The 14,299-nt window shown below is 44.4% G+C and overlaps 1 protein-coding gene across 1 annotated transcript in view; it reads left to right on the top strand.

Annotated features, from left to right (window-relative positions):
- The window catches only part of LOC126235593 (dehydrogenase/reductase SDR family member 11-like), a 102,817-nt gene that overhangs the window by 48,109 nt on the left and 40,409 nt on the right, over window positions 1-14,299 (top strand). The window lies entirely within an intron of this gene.

The raw sequence follows: 14,299 nt of genomic DNA, 5'->3' as shown, positions 1-14,299 counted from the left end.
AGACAGTGCCCTATCCGGAGTCCAGTTAAAATTACCTCCTCCCGACAACGCGTTCGGGAGGAAGAGGTCCAAGCACAGGGAAGAGCTTTCACGTCCCGGAATTTATTATGGGGAAGTGTCGACCAATGTGCGTGCCATAAAAGAACAACACGACGATATAAAACGCTCCGTAGATCGGCGAAGGGAATCGATTGGATAGCTGGCCGATGAAGAGAGACTGCAGCCTCGGCCGCTATATCGGCCGCCTCATTTCCAGAGATACCAACTTGTCCTAAGAGTTTAGAGGAAGCCACCGAGACGCCCCCCCAGGTGGAGCAAGCGCAGACAGTCGTGAATCCGGCGGACCAGAGGGTGGACAGGGTAAAGAGCTTGGAGACTGAGGAGAGAGCCGAGAGAATCTGAACAGATATCATACTGTATCCGCTGATGGCGGCGGATGTAGTGGACAGCCTGGAGAACAGCGTAAAGCTCCGCAGTATAAACCGAACACTGGTCGGCAAGCCGCAATCGATTTGGGGTGTCGCCAACAATATAGGCACTCCCTACACCCAACGATGTTTTCGAGCCATCAGTGTAAATTAATGTGTCTTCCTTCATTTGTGCACATAGCGCAGCAAATGCCCGACGATAAACAAGTGAAGGGGTACCATCCTTGGGAAATTGACAAAGGTCACGGAGCAGGCAGATCCGGGGACGGAGCCGAGGCGGTGCTGTACCCCAAGTTGTCAAGAAGGTTTTAGGAAAGCAGAAGGAAAGAGAATGGAGCAGTTGATGGAAGCGGACTCCCGGTGATAGTAGGGAGGAAGGGCGGCCTGCATACCCTACATCAAAGGAGGCGTCGAAAAAAATCTCATGGGCTGGATTAGCAGGCATGGAAGACAGATGCCTAGTATAACGACTCAGAAGGACTGCTCGCCAATTGGACAGCTCTCGCGTCCGTAGGCCGTCGTAAATTAATATATATATATTATTTTTATTATTATTGTTTGATTGTTGCCGACTTACGTGGAGGGCCTTAATAAAAATGATATTTAAGTTGAACAATGTAATAAACTTTCCATATTAATTTCCTCGGCTAGTCAGTTCACTTTAAAGCAAGAAATCTTTAGTTATTAATTAAAATTGCGGCCCACACACGCGCGAGAGTATTTTTCTTACCTCCATTAACCATTGTATTGTAGTCGGAGTCCTGGCTCTGGCTCTCGGCTATGGTGCTGAAAATAAGAATCTTAAAGCTAAGTATTTCTGCAACTTCGTGCGGCTGCGGAGAAAAATTAATATTATGCTAATAGCGGGCGAGTTTTCCGCTTCCGCTAATTTTTCATAAGTTAATATCGCCACGTAATGGCGTTGTTGGGTGCATCGGCCGCTGCGATTGTTGAGCTGTAAATTACTTGAATGCAGGTTAATTCAAGGAAGTCGGACGTGAAATCGGGATCACCTCTTACAAATTAAAAGTGCACAATAATATTAAATCAGTGTATTATATGCTTAACTCATACAAATATGCTTACATTTGCCAGCACTCGAAAGATGTCCCTCTAGACACATTCAAGACAAAAGAAGAAGTAAATGAAGACGACTAAAAAATTAACAAAAGAGTGTATCTTGTCACCTCTTTAGATCATTTTGTCATAAATTATTTCTTTGCATTTGAAACTTGGACAGAGATATTATTATTTTACGGCTACATGAAAAAAAAATCTCTTACAAATTATGAATGTCTTCTTTATAAATATTGTCTTTTCGTAATATGGCACTGGGGACGCTATATTGCCCCCAGAAATGTTTATGTCATAAAAAATGTTCGTGTTTTTTGACATAAATATTTCCTCTTTCATGTCCACAGTGTCGACACGCAGATTTTTCTTTCACAGTTTACATATGTCTCATCGTATATTTACAAAGTAGTAATTACTGAGGTGTGTTGCACACAAGGTGTAATACAGATGAAGTTCAAGGTATACAACCGCGAGTTAGTCCGGAATATTTGAAGTCCCAGGGGTGTCAACTGTTCGCTCCCCATTTGGCGCGGCCGTAGGGAAACCTGGGGAAAACCTCGGCGGAGCGACAGACTAACTGCTTTGGTCACCTTCACTTAATTGTTTCTGGAATGTCATTGGAGTACAGGATGTGCATACAAATATTTTTGTTGCACTTTGCAAAAAATGAGGTCATTATATCACTTGGTTGCGGTGTCGATGATCTACGCAGCGACGTTTGGCTCCCGACGGCGTCGGTTGGTGTGTTCGGTGCTCGGCGCTCGCGGCGGCTGCGGAGAGGTCAACGCCCGCCCGACGCCAGCGTGTGTCTCGCCGTCGCGGAACGTCAGAATCAGCTGATCGGCTGCACCGTTGGCGATGCGCTTTTGTCTGGCCCGGGCGTGTCGGAGTGGGATGGTATTCGCTCCCCGCTCTTGTTGGCAGGAGTCAGCTCTGCTACTCATCTCCGACGTGGTACATGTAACATACACAAAACCAACGTAATATTTGTTTCCCGCTGCAGATGGTTACGCTAGTGGGAAAGAAGAATTTATTAGTGCGGCAGTTGTTGTTAAGTTTTCGCCAGTTTCCGAGTGTCAAGCTAGCACTGTCTTGCAGAATACATGACATGGATCTTCTCCCGTGAATGAAGTTTTGATGCGCCACTGTTTCCATTACACGTCAGTTTTTGTCTTGATAAAATTATTTATGTTTTCGCCGCACTCGCAGGCACTGGTTAGTGTCCGAATACGAGCTTAGCACAAACATTCGCCGTTTCTGCGGTCGCTGTCTTGCAACAGTCAACGCATCGCATTCCAATCTCGCATTGTTGTACTCACTGAAATTACAGTCTGTCCCAAAAATATTGACTGTGGGCTCACTTCACGTTAACAGTTTACATTTATGAGCAAATTCACAGTTTTTCGTGCGTAATATTGGCGTTTGGCGTCCTTACCGCTGTTGAACGTTCAATACTAGCACTTCACTGTCCATATCACAGTTTCACCTTCACAGTTTTTCACACTTCTTAAAGTAACTGTTTCGATTAGTTCACAAACACTAATGTACTTCATTCAGTCTGAACTGGATTTTGGCTCGTGCTGGATTTTACCAGTCTCTCGAACTAATTATCTCTTTTCATTTTCCACTTAGAGTCGTACTTGCCTTCAGATTTTTTGACTATACAATTGTATTTTCATCTCATCTGAGGTAAGTCCCCATGTCATGTCTGCCCACTCATTGCGTACTTGCCCTCCAGAGCCAGGCTCGACTTTACAAAACTTTGCCTCTCGCATTATTGTAGACATTTTATAATCTAGGCCTAGCGTGCAAGTTCCTAGATTAATGTTAGATTTGTGACTTTTGTTTACACTACAAATTCTTGCAAATCTCTGCCTTAGCAGATGGCAATATATTTTAACAGTGCTTAGCGGTAATCGCGTATACTGATTTGCTTTGTACCTTGTCCACAACACATGAGGTACCTTGGGTGATGTACACCCTGCACTGATATTGTTAAGTAAATTATGATTGAGCATATTTCAAGATCGGTATAGACATAAATACATGAAACGACATATACACTATAATATTGAATTTCATAAGTTGCATTACTACTACAGTTCAAAAATTTTCATGACAAACTAATGAAAAATTATTTCATCATTACATGCTATTGAATTTTTTAAAAATATTTTTTAAAAGCATTTTTCAACATGAAATTTTTAACATATTCTTAAACCTATGTTCATTTTTTTCTTCAAAATGCAGTTGCTTAAAAATACTATTATTCCTTAACATCTACAAAATTGAATCGCACTAATCTTGTATGCCTCATTGTCTTTAAATATTACACTAAAATCGGAACATTTACACACAGAAAAAATACACTATAAACTTAACCTACTACACACAAATGTAAACGTTGCTCTACTGAGCAAACTTCTTTAAGTCTTTGTAAGTATTTTTCTTGTTTCCTTCGTAACTGCCTCCTCCTTTGACCACGGGATGGTGTAGTTTGCGTGACAGAAAGTATCGTGAGGTACCACTTCGATGTTATAGGTGTAGCCCTCGATAACACCGGGTTTTTCCGAAAACACGTTCTCATAATCTGTAAGTAGCTGAGTCAATTCGTTTTGTTGTGCTGCAGTCAAATGTTCTGACTCCCTAACTTTCATGGCTATCAGTTTCCTTTTTTCCTCTTTATCTTCAGTAATAAATTCTTTATAATATGCTTGTCTTGTACTTAAGTCAGAATATAAATTCATTACCTGTATTCCTTCGAATCTCGACTGAAAGTTCCGGCAATATTTACCGTGCACTTCCAGTGTCCTCAACAACGGCAAAATTACCCGTCTACCCTCATTCATAAGGCTTACTTCCCCGCACAAGAGGTCGATTTTTGCGTCCCTCTGGCGTAAAAATTCCATCCCCAAGATGCAAGCAACACCTAATCCCTTAACTACTAGGAACGAGCTTTTCATTGCTTCATTTCCTACCGTAAACTCGACTTGCACCTGGTGCTTTATGATACGAGATTGTGCACCTATTGCACCTGTTACACGACAATTCTTCACTGGCAATACTGGTATCCTATTATTTTGACTCAAGTACTTGTAAAAATTTGCGCTCATGACATTGGTTGACGCACCGGTATCGACTATTATGTGTATTGGTGCTCCATACATATATGCTTGCAATATAGCCTGCGCAACACTTTTGTCGGTTCGGTTACGCTTCTGCGGTATGTCTACAAATTCCTTTTCTATTTTTATTCCCTCATTGTATCTCAACATACAAAGTTTATGGCTGTCATTCGTGAATGTGCCCTCACTACACCATCCTGCAGCCAACAACAGAGAGCGTATTGTGGCTGTCTTTAGTTTAACGGATGAGCATTAGTGGGTTGACAGTTGTCTGCCACTTCCACTAACCTCACATTGTGGTTCTGGTTGTTGTTGTTGCTACTGTTGGGTTGGCCACCCTGCCTCCCCGATGGTGTATTTTGATATTGTGTATGGCTCTGGTTTTGCGGTGGTCGGTTGTAACTTCCTGACATGTTCTGTGATGGACCTGGGTTGGCGTTCCATTGTGGCGCTGTGTTTTGTTGCCACTGTGGTGTCAGTTCATTACAACCACGCCACTGGTTTCGGTTGTTCCGCCATTGCGGATTGCCGTTACCATTACATCCATTACTCATGCGTCCATCATGATGTCTCTTTCGATTTTGACGATTATAACCGTTGCCGTTATAACCATTGCCACTGTTTGTGCCTCGATTCAGTTGCCGGTGCTCTTCCCTATTCCCGTTACCATTTGGTACTAAGTTACTACCATTACTGTGGCTGCTATTGTAATCGGCTTTTTGTTGATTACAGCCTGCATGGTTCCACTTGTTTTCGGTTTTCACATCTTCGATCAATAAGTCAACAGAACCCACTATTTCCATGAATTGTTCTATATCGTATTCCGGCACATTGATGAAATATCTTTTAATTTCACTGGGCAACTTCATTTTTATTAATCTGATTATGTCACGATCGCACGTTGGCTCGTCCCAGTACCTGGTTTTGTTTATATACTTTTCGAAATATTTGCGTAACGTTCCCATCTTAGGATTGTACCTTTCTGGACTGTACAACTCCTTTCGTAGTCTTTCTTGGACGCTATCGGACCAGAATTTTTGCAAGAATGCACCTTCAAACTGTTGCATCGTTAGACATTTTTCGGACACGTCGGTGGCCCGCAGTGCCGCGTCACCTTGAATAAAGGAGACCACGAACTGTATTCTTTGTCTTTCCGCCCATGTCCTGGGAAACACATTCCTGAAGCTCTTAATAAATACAACAGGGTGGACATTTCGTTTTTCGCTATTGAAGGGTTGGAATGTCCTGTGTTTTATTACATTGTCCTCTTTTTTGCACATCTGATTGCTACATTCTGGGACATTCATTACTTCGTGATGGGCGCTGCACGGTATCGCATGTTGTTCGTGCTCATAATTCGCATTAGGTTGCGGTTGCGCACTCGTACCCTGCCTACCGTCAGCGTTATTATAGTAATCAGTGCGCGGAGTCGGATTCATGATCTGTCCGCCACTGTTTACATTGCTTTCCAACGCAGACAGTCTTCGCGCGACCTCCTGTTGCCAATTTGGCAACTCCGCTGTCACACGGGATTTGATCTGTGTTAATTCGGCAGGTAGTGCGGCAGCGCTAGCGTCAATATTTACACTCGCGGCCGCAGTCGCTTGTTCTACAGCTGTTTTTACGTTGCTTTCAATCTTTGCAGATATCTTGCGATCCTTTACTTCTAGCCATTCATTTAATTCTATTTCTACTTTTTGAGCTTGCACTTCCAAATATGCGTCAACACTTTTCCGTGCATCTATCTCCACATTATCCACGCGGTTGGTTAAAGTCTGGACATCATCTTCAAGCCTAGCCTGCGATATCTGTAATTTTTGCATTTCGCCGGCTAAGCTTTGCACAAGATCGGGTACTTCTTTGCACGCGTCCCGCATCTCGGCAAGTTCGCTTTGGATCCTATCTAGTTTTGCTTCACTGCGCTGCTCTTGCTCAATGAGCTTTTGCGTTGATTTTTTCTCCTGCTCATGCAGCATCTGAGCCAGTTTTTCGTCTCTGTTTTTCCCTCTGTTCTAACATTCTTTCTTTTTCCCTATCTCTTTCTTCTAACCTGCGCAGAAATTCTGCAAATGGGTCTGCAATCGGTGAGCATACTAGTGTCCCGCTTAATCTAGCACTCGATTGGCCCCCCTGCCCAGGCAGTGGAGTTGTTACTCTATTCCCATTCTGCTGTGGAGCGTCATTCACCGTCCACAGATCCTCGCACCCCGCTCCGGAAATTATGTTATCCGAGGCGGTGGCTTGGGATTCCTTTACGTATTGCAAATGATCCTCACTTTCCATATTAACAGAATTTTGTTCTTCTGGTACGGATGCTTTAGGTTGTCCTATCTTACCCATACTAAATTCACTTTAAGCCACTACAAATCTTTAACACTGATACACACAAAATTAATTATCCCCTCCAAAAATAAACATATAAATATACAAAACACCGAAGGTATCTCATGTGCACATGGGTTCGATATTCCGCACAGAGCTACACAGGATGCTTGCACAATAGGCCTTACTTTACTTATTTTTCTTTCTCGCAATTCTTTTTCTTTTGCACTCTTTTTCCTCTCCAGATCTCCTCAGGGTGTGGTTTTGTTGTTGTACATGAAAAAGAATTCATACAAGCATTAATATTTTACAACAATTAGACACATACATAATTACATTCAGTACAATAGAATCATATTAATCGGGCCCCAAAGTTGCGGCGCCAATCTCGCGTCCGTCGGCCGTCATAATTTAATATATATATATATTATATATATAAAATTATTATTATTATTATTGTTTGATTGTTGCCGACTTACGTGGTGGGCCTTAATAAAAATGATATTTAAGTTGAACATTGTAATAAACTTTCCATATTAATTTCCTCGGCTAGTCAGTTCACTTTAAAGCAAAAAATCTTTAGTTATTAATTAAAATTGCGGCCCACACACGCGCGAGAGTATTTTTCTTACCTCCATTAACCATTGTATTGTAGTCGGAGTCCTGGCTCTGGCTCTCGGCTATGGTACTGAAAATAAGAATCTTCAAGCTAAGTATTTCTGCAACTTCGTGCGGCTGTGGAGAAAAATTAATATTAAGCTAATAGCGGGCGAGTTTTCCGCTTCCGCTAATTTTTCATAAGTTAATATCGCCACGTAATGGCGTCGATGGGTGCATCGGCCGCTGCGATTGTTGAGCTGTAAATTACTTGAATGCAGGTTAATTCAAGGAAGGCGGACATGAAATCGGGATCACCTCTTACAAATTAAAAGTGCACAATAATATTAAATCGGTGTATTATATGCTTAACTCATACAAATATGCTTACATTTGCCAGCACTCGAAAGATGTCCCTCTAGACACATTCAAGACAAAAGAAGTAAATGAAGACGACTAAAAAATTAACAAAAGAGTGTATCTTGCCACCTCTTTAGATCATTTTGTCATAAATTATTTCTTTGCATTTGAAACTTGGACAGAGAAATTATTATTTTACGGCTACATGAAAAAAAATCTTACAAATTATGACTGTCTTCTTTATAAATATTGTCTTTTCGTAATATGGCACTGGGGACGCTGTACAGCGGAGGTTCAGCAGTCTCAGCATAAAGGCTTTCCACAGGGCTGGTGTAAAAAGCTCCAGACACTAAACGTAATCCACGGTGGTGGATAGAGTCGAGACGCCGAAGAATAGACGGCCGAGCAGAGGAGTAGACTATGCTTCCATAGTCCAATTTCGAGCGCACTAAGGCGCGATAGAGGCGGAGAATGACCACTCGGTCCGCTCCCCAGGAGGTACCATTCAGGACACGGAGGGTGTTGAGGGATCGCAGACAGAGAACCGAAAGATAGAAAACTGTGCTGGTCCTCCCATGTTTCCTGTCAAACTTAAAACCCAAGAATTTAGCGACGTTAGAAAACGGAAGGTTGACAGGTCCTAGATGTAAGGAGGGTGGAAGAAACTCCTTACGTCGCCAAAAATTAATGCAAACGGTCTTACGGGGAGAAAAACGGAAGCCGGTTTCGATGCTCCAAGAGTGGAGGCGATCGAGACATCCTTGAAGACGTCGTTCAAGAAGGCTGGTCCGTTGAGAGCTGTAGAAGATCGCAAAATCGTCCACAAAGAGGGAGCCCGAGACATCAGGACGGAGACAATCCATAATTGGATTTATGGCAATGGCAAACAGTACAACACTCAGCACGGAGCCCTGGGGTACCCCGTTTTCTTGGGAGAAAGTACGGGTGAGAGTTGTGATCACCCGCACTCTAAATGTGCGCTCTGCTATAATTTCGCGAAGAAAAAGGGGCAGCCGACCTCGAAAGCCCCAAGAGAACAGTGTGCGGAGCATGCCTATCCTCCAACAGGTATCGTATGCTCTCTCCAGATCAAGAACTATTGCTACTGTTTGGTGTTTCGGAGAAAATTGTTCATGATATAAGTGGAGAGAGAAACAAGATGGTCAACTGCAGAACGATGCTTTCGGAAACCGCATTGGGCAGGTGTTAAAAGACTGTGGGACTCCAGCCACCAAGCTAAAAGGCAATTCACCATACGCTCCAAAACCTTACATACACTACTCGTGAGAGAAATGGGGCGATAGCTAGAGGGGAGATGTTTGTCCTTTCCAGGTTTCGTAACAGGAACGTCGATAGCTTCCCGCCATCGTCTGGGAAATGTACTGTCTTTCCAAATTCGATTATAAAGGCGAAGGTGGTAACGCAGACTATGGGCTGATAAATACAGCTACATTTGGATGTGGATACCATCCGGTCCTGGGGCGGAAGTGCGAGAAGAGGAGTGTGTATGTTGGAGTTCCCGCATGGAGAAAACAGTATTATAGCTTTCGCGATTTTGAAAGGAGAAAGCAAGAGGTTGCACTTACGCTGCACGTTTCTTCGGGAGAAACGCTGGCGGGTAATTTGAAGAGCTCGAAATCTCAGCACAGTGTTGACCCAATGAGTTAGAAATTGCGACAGGGTCCACTAACGTATTATGCGCGACAGTGAGCCCAGAGACCGGGGAGAAACTAGGCGCGCCTGAGAATCGTCGAATTCGACTCCAAACTTCCGAGGAGGGAGTGAAGTTGTTAAATGAGCTAGTAAAGAATTTCCAGCTTGCCTTCTTGCTATCGCGGATGACGCGACGGCATCGCGCACGGAACTGCTTATAGCGGATACAGTTGGCCAAAGTAGGATGGTGGCGGAAAACGCGAAGAGCACGTCGAAACTCACGTATTGCGTCACGGCATGTCTCGTTCCACCAAGGAACTGGGAGGCGCTGGGGCAATGGGGAGGTGCGGGTATTGAACGTTCCGCAGCTGTAAGAATAACGTCTGTAATATGTGTTACCTCATCGTCGACGCTAGGAAAGTGACGGTCATCGAATGTCGCTAGAGACGAAAAAAGTGTCCAATCGGCTTGGGCAAACTTCCAGCGTAGCGGGCGCATACATGGCAGTTGAGGCTGCAGTCTAAGGACACATGGAAAGTGGTCACTCGTGTGTGTATCATCAAGGGCGAACCATTCGAAGCGATGAGCTAGCGGAACAGTACCGACCGAAAGGTCCAAATGAGAGAAATTTGTCGTGGAGGCAGACAAAAATGTAGGGACCCCAGTGTTGAGGCAAACTAGATCCGCTTGGTGGAAGACGTCTAGCAATAATGAGCCACGTGGACAAGGATGTGGAGATCCCCAAAGTGTGTGGTGGGCATTGAAGTCCCCAACCAGCAAATAGGGGGGTGGAAGCTGACCAAGAAGATGAAGGACATCAGCTCGAGCCATTGGTGTGGACGATGGAATGTATACAGTACAAAGAGAAAAGGTATATCCAGAAAGGAAAGACGGACAGCGACAGTTTGAAAGGAAGTGTTTATGGGGATTGGATGATAATGGAGAGTGTCATGGAGAAGAATCGTGAGTCTTCCATGGGCTGGAGTGCCTTCAACAGAGGGAAGATCAAATCGGACAGACTGAAAATGCGGGAGAACGAAGCAGTCATGGGGACGCAGCTTTGTTTCCTGAAGACAGAAGATGACCAGCGAGTAGGATCGTAAGAGGATCGACAATTCATTCCGATTGGCTCGAAGGCCGCAGATATTACAGTGGATAATGGACATAGGGTGAACAGAAAATGGAGGAATGTGATCAAGGCTGCCGTCAACTCAGCGGCTGCTCAGAGCTTGCTACCAACAGCATGGATTGACAGTCAGTCGAAGGCATAAGATCCTTATCCATAGGTTGTACAGGAGCAGCTCCTGCCACCAGCGATCTGCCGGTTGATCGGCCACCAGCAGTGCGCCTCGGCGACACAGAAGACGGCCGAGGGCGATTACCGCCATGTGGTGCTGTAGATGAGACACGCCTTGGCAGAGAAGGAGATGAACTGTGATTCTTACTAGCCTTCTTGGAAACATAATGTTTAGGTGAAGGAGGAACCGATGGTTGTGAAGTTGGGGTACGTAAAAAATCTTCATGAGTATGCTCTTTTTTCGAAGTCTTGGTGTCTGACTTTTGGGCTCGAGATTTAGCAGAACCCAATGAAGGGTGAGCCATAGAGTGGGCAGGCGAAGGTGGTGAGGTTGAATGGGCGATCTTTGCACTGTCTAATCTGACGACCGTGGCACTAAAGGTGAGGTCACAAGTCTGCGTGGCTGCCTCCTATGTTGGCTGAGGAGAGGCAAGGACAGTGCTGTATATTCCTGTCTGAGGCATGGTGGGCTGTCGACTGGCGAATAATTTTCGAGCAGCAAAGGTTGACACCTTTTCCTTCACTCTGATTTCCAGAATGAGCTTTTCGTCTTTAAAAATGGGGCAATCTCGAAAGGAAGCAGCGTGGTCACCCATACAGTTGATGCAACAAGGGGATGGATGTGGACAAGCACTCTCATGGACATCCTTGCCACACGTAACACATTTGGCCGCATTGGAACAGGACTGGCTGGTGTTTTTGAGCCGCTGACACCGATAGCAACGCGTAGGGTTTGGGATGTAAGGACGAACGGAAATTATCTCATAGCCTGCTTTGATTTTCGATGGAAGTTGAACTTTGTCAAATGTCAAAAAGACAGTACGGGTTGGAATGATGTTCATGTCAACCCTTTTCATGACTATGAACTGCCGTTACGCCCTGGTCAGACAGGTAGTGTTGAATTTCCTCGTCGGACAATCCGTCGAGGGAACGAGTATAATCGACCCCCACGTGATGAATTTAAAGTACGGTGCGGTTCCACCTGGACAGGGAAGGTGTGTAGCAGTGAAGTACGCAGCAATTTTTGTGCCTGGAGGGCACTGACTGTTTCTAACAACAAGGTGCCAGTTCGTAATCTGGAACAAGACTTTACAGGACCTGCAATTGCGTCGACACGTTTCTGAATAATGAAATGGTTTACCATGAAGAAATCGTGACCTTCGTCAGACCAAGAAACAACATGGAACTGTGGCAGCGATGGAAGGACTGTCTGTGGCTGTGACTCATTGACGCTTGTGAGCTGACATAGCAGAAGCTGAGGAAACCATTGCGAAAGTATCCCCCATGATTACCGGCGTCTCCGATGGCGCACTCCTTCCTTGTGGGGGCCCTCTGAGGGCACTCCCGCCTTAGGTGATTGTTCACACCTCAGGTCACACCTCCCGACAAACGGACGGAGGGACCAATCGGCATTTTTCGGAAGGTATCAGCTCGGGTAATCACCCCTCCCTGGGCCTGGCCATTACCAGGGGGTACGTACGTGTCCTACCTGTCTACCTGTCTACCTGTCTACCTGGGGCGGGGAATTACGCGTTACCCCGTCACCGGCTACGCATGAAATGCGTGGATCGACCTTCAGACACGCACAGGGAGGAAAAAAGAGAAAGGGAAAGGGAAAGGAAAGAAGAGAGGTCTCAAACGCCGCAGCAGAGAAAAGGGCAAAGAGAAGAGGGAAGGAAAAGAGAAGGACAGAGGAAGGACGAAGACTTGCAAGCAGTGAAAGCAAAGAATTTGTTACAGTTTCGAGCGTCCGTCTCCAGACGTAGGCACAAACCATACTCCCAGAGGGGGAGAAAGGGAAGGAAAGAGCCAGAGGTGATAGGGGGGGGGGCGAAGATGGGGGATGGGGAAGGATGCGGAAAGGGCAGGTATGCATCCCGGAAAGGAAGGAAGGCCACATTAGCTCGGGGTCCCGTGCTCACTATGCACGTGTCCACAAAAGAGTTGTGGACCCCTGGGGGGGGGCCATGAATATATGTGTTCTTCAGTGATTAAGTGTTTCAGAGATGACAAATAAAAGAAACTGATGAACTAACAGACGTGTTAGGCTCTGAGGAAACGGTGCCCAAGTAGATGGACCTCCAAATTTGATTCATTCCTGTTAAACAGAATTTCATACACATTTTGCAATGCCTATCCAGTACAATTTCGGGGAGCAACGAAAGAAGGGATAGAAGTAACTTTTAATTTTTTAATGGATGGAGATATTTGAGTTTGTCCTGCCTCTTGTATTCCACATTAGGATTTTGGAAAATACTGACTTAGTTTCTAAACTACCGCATTCTTCTACTACTGATGTGTGAGCGTGGTTTCCTATTCTAGATTTGTTCTTCCAGACACATTCAACAATCACCGCCCACAAAGTTGGTTGCAGTATTCCTGGGATACTGTGCGTGTGTGTGTGTGTGTGTGTGTGTGTGTGTGTGTGTGCGCGTGTGTGTGCGTGTGTGTGCGCGTGTGTGTGCGTGTGTGTGTGTGTCTACCCACGAGGATAAAGCTCTGGCCCTATACTTCCGTTTCACTCTTGCCAGGTCAGCTACCTAAAGACGCACATAGAAATAATTTTACCCATGTTTCAGAAAGAGTGCCGAAAAGTAGTGAAACGTGTCTTTATGTAATTTTACTTACGTAACATAACTTACTAACAGCTATGGATTTCTCAAGACATTTGGCCGAGGAATGCATGTATAAGTTCTTTCTTTAGCTAAGAACACACCCCATTCTGTGGATGCACTAAACACTTACTCGAAAGCATCTGTTTCGCAATACTTACATACAATTGGAAAAATAGTAGCCTGTTAATCAGACTGAGTAAGATCAGGCTCAAAACTTAAGCCAAACATACGCATCTCTTTGGATTGTCGAAGATGAATTCACACAATATACTAATCAAACTGAACCACTGAATTCTCAAGACAGACGCCATAAAAAAAAAAAGACGTTTACTAAAGTCAATTTCATACTTTCGATGGCGTCTAAAATACGACGTTTAGGGAACACTAATTACCTTATGTAATTGAAATTATTCTCTGTTTATGAGTTTAACACTTGGTGAAAAGTGAATCTGACCTAACAACTCTTCTTTATGTTTTCTAGACTGAACAAGTCATGTAATTTATTGGTAAAACCTGTTGTAAAACCTTTATTTCACAATGTATGAGGGCTAATTAGGAAAGTAAGGAATTATTGGTCGCGAAATGGAAACCACAGTGTAAATCCGATCAGACTTTGCACAAATATGTAGGGCAGTGTCTCTAGTATGCCAGTAGATAGTGTCAAGTTGCTCTTTTTTAGTTCTGAGCGCACAATCAGTGCATAAAGATGCCCAGAGAATGGTGACTTCCACAAAATATGATGCGTGCCGGGAGTTTTTCGCTTCTTTTCATGCAACTCCACGTGACGTAACTGTCATGCATTATCTTCTTCATGAAAGTTTCCGACCG

The sequence above is a fragment of the Schistocerca nitens genome, chromosome 2 (genome assembly GCF_023898315.1).
Source record: "Schistocerca nitens isolate TAMUIC-IGC-003100 chromosome 2, iqSchNite1.1, whole genome shotgun sequence".
NCBI lineage: Eukaryota > Metazoa > Arthropoda > Insecta > Orthoptera > Acrididae > Schistocerca > Schistocerca nitens.
The sequence above is the reverse complement of the archived record's forward strand: the minus strand, read 5'-3'. Positions and strand labels throughout refer to the sequence as shown.